Here is a 9,619-nt window from a genome sequence, read left to right as displayed (position 1 = left end):
CCTTGGCTGTGAAGGCCTACTCTTGCACGAATTTCATGCATCTAGTAGTCAATAATATTGTAATGAGCATTAGACTTATCAGGGTGATCACTTCACTTCATAAGATATGTTATACACCTGAAACTATAATATTGTAATGCAACTGTGATTGAAATAAATAAATCTGAAGATCACTTGGAGAATAAAACATATTGAGAAATTTGACAAACCAATAAAAATTAAAAAATAAACTGTATTTAGAAGAAGAAAAAAGAAATTTGTCATTTGAAACATAGTAGAGGCCTCAGCCATTAGGGGCATTTCTGAAGCAAGTATCTTCGATGCATATGTGCTTCCCAAGCTGTATGTGAAACCACATGACCGTGTGAGCTGTGCCACTCACAACAAGGTGGTCAGGAATCGTTCTTGTGAAGCCTGAAGGTCTGAACACCCCCACCCAGATTTAGACCTGTGGGTGCTGCCCCACAGCCTCCACCAAAGCCCATGTAAGGAGTTGAGCTTTAAGGCCCAAAGAAGAGTTCTATGGAGGAAAAAAAATAAATGGAAATTGTACTTAAAAAAATTGTAGCCCTCACTAGTTTGGCTCAGTGGATAGAGAGTCTGCCCACCGACTGAAGGGTCCAGGGTTCAATTCCTGGTCAAGGGCACTACCTTGTTTGCAGATTCGATCCCCTACCCTGGTCAGGGCACGTGTGAGAGGCAACCAATTGATGTGCTTCTCTCACATTTATGTTTCTCTCTCTGTGTGTCTCTCCCCCTTCCTTCCATTCTCTAAAAATCAATGGAAAAACATCCTTTGGTGAGGATTAACAGCGACAAACTGTAGAAATAAAACCTTTTTAATGTAAAGAATTTAAATTCAGGTCTCATTTTGAAATAAAAACCCGGAAGTAGAATGAAAGGGAGTGGGAAGCAAGATATAGAAAATAAACCTTCCAAATTGATTTAAGAAAAACTGATAAACGGGACAGAAAGCATAAAAGTCCTGCTGTAGGTGGAAGAGCTTGATGGCAATCCCAGAGGAAGGAAGAGCCATATCCAGTCTGTAATGGATGTGTGGGAGGCGAAACCGTCCCTCCCCTGGGAGCTGTAAAGGTAAGGGGACAATTGTGCATGAGGCAGAGTGACAACTGCCCTCTCTTGCTCATTGAAAGGAATCAGCGTGAAGGAGGTTTGGAGAGTGTCCTAAATTTCACACTATGTTCTTCAAATAGCTGGTAGCTTATTTTATGAGAGCCCCGAGACCTACTTTCCCTGATCACTTATCCAGACAGTTGAGTTTCTTTAATGAAATAACATGACTCCTTTGGGAAAGAAATTTGAGGACAGGAAGCAATCAGGCCTCCTAGCAACGCCCACTATGAGAGGTGTTCCCTGTGAGCTGCCTGGCACTCCAGGCAGAGATGAAGCAATTATACTTACATCATCATGCACTGCTGAGAGGAGGGGAATAGTTTTTAAATATTTCTTTTTAAGCCTACCTCACCCACCTGTCCCCTTTACCTAAATGAACATAATGTAAGTTTAAGAAATGGATATAACGTAGTTTGGGAAACTAAAATAAGAATGATGACGATGACAATATAACAATATTATCTTATTCGTAAGTTTTAATACTACCTTATAGACTTTCTTGAGGAAAATGAGTATTTTACAATGTATTTAATGTGACTAAGGCCAGATGTAATTAGTCTTATTTTCCTATTAGGTAAGAATTTTTACAATTTTCAGTTATATGTTATTTTAGGGCCATATTATTCAATGACTCAGAATGCCCCCTACTTTCTCTGTGGTCGTCCTTATTTCCTTAGCATGACAAATGAATCCAGGATCAGACAGTAGATGGTGCTATTATTTCAAAGACTATACAGTTCCAAAAACTTCCAGAATGTTTTAAAACTACAGAAGCAAATGAGAGAAAAGTGTGAGGCCTTAACATAGTTTTCTGGTTTGCAAAGGTTATGGAGTGGGAAGCTACTTTCATGCAGTGACCTATTCTGTCCCTTTTGGGGGTAAAATAACAATCAAAGCAGGGGTCTTCAAACTGCGGCCCGCGGGCCACCTGCAAATACAAATATTGTATTTGTTCCCTTTTTGTTTTTTTTTATTTCAAAATAAGGTATGTGCAGTGTGCATAGGAATTTGTTCATAGTTTTTTTTTTAAACTATAGTCCGGCCCTCCAACGGTCTGAGGGACAGTGAGCTGGCCCCCTGTTTAAAAAGTCTGAGGACCCCTGAATCAAAGCCTTCCTTAGTAATTAATAAGTTCCGTCTCCCTGGAAATAACTATGCCCACATTTAATTTTCTCCTTTGAAACAGAAGCAGAGGCAGATGCTGACTGCTAGTGCAGACAGAAAGCAATTCAAAAGAGCTCAGCTATGCAGAAGATATTAAAATGTAAAACACAGGAATGTGAAGTTTCCTTAAAAAATACTGAAAAAAAAGGTTTTTCTAATATAAAGCAATTTATATGTAAAACATCTGTAATCACAAAAGCACCTTAAATACAATATTCAAATGCAAGCAATAAACTCCCCCACCCCCCAAGTACCTGACAATGATAAATCAACATATTAAAAGCTTGCCTCTACTGGTGGCAGATGGTCTTTGAAAGAGAATTGGTAACAGATGATACCATAGAGGGGTTCAAACAGTGGTGACACAGGTGAGGGGCCTAGTGGAGCCAAAGCTACTCTGTTGGATCAGGAAACCTGCAGTTAAAGCACAATTGCTGTCGAGGTTCCTAAAGAGCAACACTACACGTTGTCTCTTTAAAACCTCATCACTCAGGGATAATGGCTGTTGATGGGAATCTTTTACCTGTTTCATGGCAAAGGTTTAGGTTATTCTCATTTTTCATACCTAGACAAACCATATGGTGATGGGCTGTCTTAAGGATGATCAACACTCGCTATATAAATTTGCAACTCAGAACACCTAAATGTAAAGAAAAAAAATTAAACCAAATGACTGGTGATATTGCAAAAGCAATAGCAAACACTGACATTTGAAACATCTGAATAATTGATTGCATCATTTTAAGTCTCTGTGATTTTTTTATTTGAGGGCCAGCCATATTTTCAAGCATGCATTTCTAAGAACTTTCAGCCTTTTAAATGATATCCCTTTTAACTCTAAACCTCCTAATAGTTTCGAGTTAGAAATGTTTTTACATTGTTGATGAACAATTGTGCTTCTGGTTTTATTTTCCATCAGCATTGCTAACATCTCAAGTCCTTTATATGCCCCCTAATCCTGACGGTTACATAACTGCATGAATAATGTCAAAAATAATTAGTATCTAATATTTAGTAGGTTCTTTGAAAATACTTGCTAGAACTGAAGTATGGTACCTATTTGCTTTGTTTAACAATGGACAGATTATTTTGCTTTTCTGAATTGTATAAATCATCCTATTTGAATGAATGCCTTATTGATTGAATGACTATCCCATTGATTGTGATCTTACTGGTTATCGAAGCACATTCTACTGTACCTGGAAACAGGACAGGACAATTACCCTAAATTGTTTTAGTGGCCACAGGTGGTGCGTTCCAGCTGCCTCAGTGGTCCTGAGACCAGGACAGCACAGTTACTCTAAATTGTTCTGACAACTCAGTGGTCGGGAGACCCGAGGGCTCTAGATAATCAACTCAGTGATCCGGAGACCCAAAACTGTAATTTAGATAACATGCCTAAGTTTAACCCAGGTTACCCAAGGACTCTAGATAATGTATGTCTGTCAATTCAGTGGCCCCAAGACCCGAAACTGTAATTAACATGCTTAATTCTGCATCTGTAATGTGCTTTTTTGCGAGCCAGGTGCATCATTCCAAACCCTGGGATGTAATCAATACCTTTGTGATTTTTGCCTATAGAAGTCTGGTTTTGCCACCATCTTATTGCTATGAGATTTGGGAATGGCCCCTCATAGTCCCAGATTGCAATAAATGTGACTCTTTAATTCGACTTCTTGAGGCATCCTTCTGTGATTCGCGGGGTACATTACAACAGAACTGCTTTTATTTTCTATTGACACATGGTTTTTTCCCCCCTGTTATTATCTATATATGGCAGTTTTAAACATGGCCTCAGATTCTTGGACTTTCCCACTGAAAATTAAGGTCCTCTGACTATGACTAAGTTTAGCTCTAACTCCTAATTTAGAAAGCATATTTCCCTTTGTATCTTCACCTCAGAGACCTAACCTTTCCCCCAGTAATCAGCAACCCCCGGGAGGCAGCAGAGGACAATTGCCTGGATCTGACTGATGATGAGGGGGTCCAAACCTCTGGCAGGATAAAGACAGCATCTTGACCTAAGTTATGTCTTAGCTCCTGAGCCTAATATGGAATGACCTTCTGGCTACTTTCCCATGAAACTAGACAGAGAAACACTGGAACTCACCTCAGAACTATCCTCAGGATCTGAAAGATAATTTATTATCCTTACTTCACCTCTGACTAATCCGCTCCCAGCATAACCTCCAACTGTAACCCCTGGGATCTAGTGACTTTGCCCTGTATAATAAATTGGTAACCTGCACACCATCGGGAGTGGGGTTTTTAGAGCATGAGCTCCTTGTTCTCCAGATTGGCCAATTCAATATTAAATTATTTTTATTTCTAAACTGCAAACTTCTGCTCATGCATTTCTTTGGGCCAGTGCATGCAGGCAGCCAGATGCAAACTTTGGAGTCCTGGTAACATTGGCATTGACAAGTGATGTCTATGCCCTTTTCTCTTGAATCTGGTAATTGCTTTGATACAATGCAGAAGAAATGATGTTGCATGACTTCGACTTCAAGACAAAATCATAAGAAGCCTTGAAGCTTTGCCTTGGTCTCTCGGAATCCTGCTCACTCCCTTCCCGCAGGATTCATGTATGCAGGATCTCACATCCTGAGAAGTCCCAGTTGCATGAAGAGGTCAGGCCTTGATTAGGTTCTCTGGGTCACAGTCCCAGCTAAGGCTAGCCTTTCAGTCATCCTAGCCTAGGTACCAAAATGAATTAAAAACTTCCAAGAATTCCTGTCCCCAGATGTTGAATCACCTTGTTAAACAAAATAATGTTCACAGCTAAAAGCTTTTTTTTTTTTAAAGAAAGGGTTTATGGAGTTGATGGTAGCCTGAGAAGGACCGGGTCCCAGGGCATAAAGGCTAAACCAGCAGCAGCAGGACTGACACCATTGTAACCAGCTAGCTGTTAATAACAGGAAAGGAGCAAAGGAAATGCCTGACACTATAGGCCTGTCACTTGGGCGGCTTCACCAGGAAGCTGAAATTTCACACTCCCCAGGGAACCACTGGCCCATTCCTTGCAGATTACTGGGGGAAGGGCCTGGACAAAGGGGAGATAGAAGCATGCACTGTGAGTGTGGTGACATAGGGAAGGGACTTGCCTGTCAGTCGAACCTGGGAACAGAGATCATTGGCCAGAGGGGATGGGGCCACTACAAACCTGTGAAAATTTGGGGATACATAATCCCAAAATAAAAGAGTTATCTCACTGTTACTCCTGGTCCTTAGCTCTTGGCTCTCTGGTTCCTTTGGTTTTGCTTCTGCCCTGTTCTTTCTATAGCCACGTAGCTACGGAGACCCCACATGCAATGGACTGAGGGACTGCAGTGGGGAACACTGAGTAAGCTAGCGGGATGCTGGATTGGACTGCTCCAACAGGGAATAGAAACTCTGGACACTGGCTTTGATCTTAGCCCTGCAGACGGCAAATGGGACTTCTTCCTCAGCAGGACAAAGGGAAATGAGACCTTGGGAACTCAGGGGTTTAATCCCACAGAAATAAAGATTTCTACCATATTTCTTCCTCAAGTCTCAGAAAAATCATTTTTGGGAGGTATTGCAAGAAATCCACTCCACCCAGCACCCCGTGGGGACGAGGACCTCTCCCCACCAATACAGTGCTAAGTGGAAAAGGCAACATGTTCACCATCCTGGAGTTGACAGGCACTTCTATGCATTAAAAGTTTGGAAAAGAAAAGTAAAGATATAAATTATTTTGAAAGAATTTACATTGGCTACAGATAAGCAGGGCTGGAGGGAAAAACTTAAGTGGGACAAATTTTTGACAGATGCAGTCTGTTAGGAAGAAATATTTACTACTTTTGATTGGGGTGGCCGACAGTCTGGAAACTTCAAGCATAAGCAGAATGTGGTGGCTTCTAGTGGTTTTTACAGAAGTTGATTCAAAACTTTAACATACATTCGGGCATGTGAGTTGTCTTTTGTTAGTTGGCCCACAGCTATTAACTGGTTAACTATTGTTTCTTTCTCTCACTCTCAGGCCCACTGAAGTTTAATTTAGGAAATCTGAGAACTTTATCTTATCAACCCAAGACATGCAAAACCTTCCAGCTGAGGCCTCACTGTGCCCTTTTGGAATTCGCAACCACAGAACCGCTAAGTACAGAGGGCTGGTTTCTTACTCAGAAATTGGCAACTGGAACACCAGAATCGGATTATAAACTGCAATCACATTGTCAGTCATAAACTGTCAAAATATTCAGGTGAGGATGTTTAGTCTTGGACACTTCTAGTGTTCCTAGCCTCCTAATTGGTGTCCTGCCTTGACCCTCTCCACACACACCCCTGCCCCAGTTACACAACTGACATATCTCTGCAACGTGTCCCACAATCTTTAGATGGATATTCACTGACCTCATGCTCTTTCACCTCCACATACACATTTATTTCCAACTAATCTTACAAACTGTTTACTACATCCTGTGAATTTCAAGAGAAAAGAACTAGAATCTCCAGGGTCATTTTAATGCCACATGTCTACTCTGTGGAGTCCACCTCAAACCCAAGCACTCCCTGGAGAAGCACTGCTTTAGTTTTCCGTGTTGCTGATGGGTTTATGGCTCACCTCAAACTACAAGGAAGGGCATAGGTTTAATTAAAAACCTCTAAACGTTAATGTTATAGTCATTGTTCCTCAATATCATTGCTTTTCCTACCCTTACTTTCTAGGTTACTGTCGTCTGGTGCTTCCTCTTAGTTTATGAGTCAAATTCTTTTCTGCAAAGTAGCACTTACATTCCTTCTCCCTAGCTCGTCTTTCTAGGATGAGGAGATGATTTTCTCAGATATCATACATTGACTATTCACCTATTGCCAGGCATTTTGCCCAGTTCTTTAAATTCAATATCAAATATCAGTTCACTTCCTCAAATTCATTCTATGCCAACCATTTGGCAATTGCCACATCTTACCCTTCTGTATTGTTTATCTTTTTACCATTATTGTTTCTTTAAATGCTCAATATGAAGGACAAGGATTTTGTTTCTCTTATTTTCCTTGGTGTTTCTAGAATATTTATATAGGGAACTGAACATAATAGGTGACCAATAACAATACATCAAAAACAATCAGCCAAAGACTATTAGAATTTATAGATAGCTTCAAACATTGGCTCTTTTCATTATATCAATCAGGTGGTTAGATGATGTAATGCAATTTAATTTTGTTAGTGATTTTATAATTCCAGCGAGGCCACTTCAAACACAATCTATTCTCAGGTGGCTGTTTTCACTTGACAAATTAGATACACATTTTTAGGAAGAGAAATAAGAGCATTTCATATTTCTTGACATTTACTGAAGTTAATGGATTTCTACAGCACTTTGTTATTTCAATTGAATTAACCGCTATTCTTTATCAAGTACTAATGATATATGCTTTAAATATAAAATCATCTCTTCCAGCCTAGCTGGATTGTCTCAGTGGATAGAGCACCAGACTGTGAACTGACTGAAGGGTCCCAGGTTCCATTCAGGTCAAGGGCACATACCTCCTTGCAGGCTCAATCCCCAGCCCTGGGGCCGTGCGGGAGGCAACCAATCCCTGTGTCTCTCTCACATCAATGTTTCTGTGTGTCTTTCCCTCCTTCTTCCACTCTCTCTAAAAATCAATGGAGCCTGGCTTCTGGGGCAGCAAGTGTTAGGGGTGAGAAAGAAGAGTTGAGAAACTGCTCTGACTCCTGGCTCAGGAGGCTGGGTCTCCTGTATCTCTCCAGCGGGCACCCATTTCTAAGAGAAGATTGAACCCGAGAGAGGGCCCTGGTCAGCCAGTGTGGGAAACCCGTGCTCAGCATCTGCTCCAGGCCAGCCTGTGACCAGGGCGGCCCATTTGAAATCCTTCTGTTCCTCTGCCTTGGAAGTGCCTACCATGCATCCAAGTGCGAGGCCCTGCTGCTGGATGCCTCCGGACCTCCGAGGCCTGCACGCACCACCTACACTACAAATGGATCCCCGTGGAAGACAGCCACACGGCTGACATGAATTCCACTTTCCAGAAGCAATAGACTTCATTGACTGTGTCAGGGAAAAGGGAGGCAAGGTCCTGGTCCACAGGGAGGCTAAGATCTCCCGGTCACCCACCATCTACAAGGCTTACCTCCTGAAGACCAGGCAGTTGCGCCTGAAGGACATCTCCCATTACGTCAAGCAGAGGAGGAGTGAGTGTGGTCTCGCCCAGCTCTGGCTTCCTGGGCCAGCTCCTGCATATGAATCTGAGATCCTGCCTTCCAGCCCACTCCCCAGGTTCTCTCCTGCCAAGAGGAGGCAGCCAGCTCTTCCTTCAGAGCCCATTTTCAGACACTGAGCCCTAATGTGCAGGGTTCCTACTGCACATTCCCTACCTGGGTGCTGGCGCCAGTGCCCACCCACTCCACGGGCTCAGAGCTCAGCAGGGGCCCTGTGGCCACAGCCACATCCTGCTAAAACTGGATGGGAAACCCGCCCAGCCCCAAGAACAACTGTGATTTTCTTTTTTAAACTCGTGGACATTTCAGACCTGGGCAATACCGAAGACCCTCTCTGTCCCGTTGCCCCCGTGAGATAGTGAGGGGTCCCCAGGCTTGCAAACAAACTTCAGACTGACCTCAGGGTAGGTTCTCAGACCGAAGGAAGGTGAAGCCATTATGAGAGCACAACCTGTGCTGATGACTACACTTCCAGACCCCCTGCCCTCTCAGGACTGCTCAAAGTTCCTGGCACCCCAAAGTTCACCTTTCATTTCAAGCTTAAGGCAGTAAACACCTGCAGCAACAGGGGAGAAAGCAGTTGCCAGACCTGGAGAAAAGGCAAGTAAGAAGCCATTCATTCTGAAGGAAGCACAATTTCCGTCTTACTTTCTTAACTTTGGCAGTCTCCGCATCTGTCTCTGTCACTTCGGGGACTAAGCTGACCCTCTAGTTAGGAAAGCAGCCCTACAGGGTTCGTAGGGACCCAATGTACATGCTGATTTGAACCCTCATATCTTTTTGAGATTCCCTCTTGGGTCCCGCAGAGGCAGTTTATTGAAGTAGCCAGATGTTGACACTCTGGGTTGCCTTTCCACTGTGGGCTATGACTTGACTTTGGCACGACTCTTACTCATACTTGAACCTTTATTGTTACACCTTTATTCAAAACAATTCTTGTATCATTTTGAAGAGAGTTCCTTAGACCATAGACCAAAAAACCCGTTTGAGGTGGTAGCCAGGAGAAAAGGGTACCTACTATCTGGGTCAGTGTCACTGACACGGTCTCCCCAGTCCCGGCCCCCCTGCTGGCTGTCCGTATATGTGCTTGTCTCATCTCTTGTGACATGTGTTTTA

General features: G+C 42.7%; 1 pseudogene; it reads left to right on the top strand.

The window, feature by feature from the left end:
* The first annotated feature begins 5,604 nt into the window (after nt 1-5,604).
* Nucleotides 5,605-8,741, top strand: LOC118662075 (annotated as a pseudogene).
* Nucleotides 8,742-9,619: the final 878 nt, after the last annotated feature.

Source organism: Myotis myotis, unplaced genomic scaffold (genome assembly GCF_014108235.1).
Source record: "Myotis myotis isolate mMyoMyo1 unplaced genomic scaffold, mMyoMyo1.p scaffold_m19_p_8, whole genome shotgun sequence".
Taxonomy (NCBI): domain Eukaryota; kingdom Metazoa; phylum Chordata; class Mammalia; order Chiroptera; family Vespertilionidae; genus Myotis; species Myotis myotis.
This window is presented reverse-complemented; position numbering and strand designations above follow the sequence as displayed.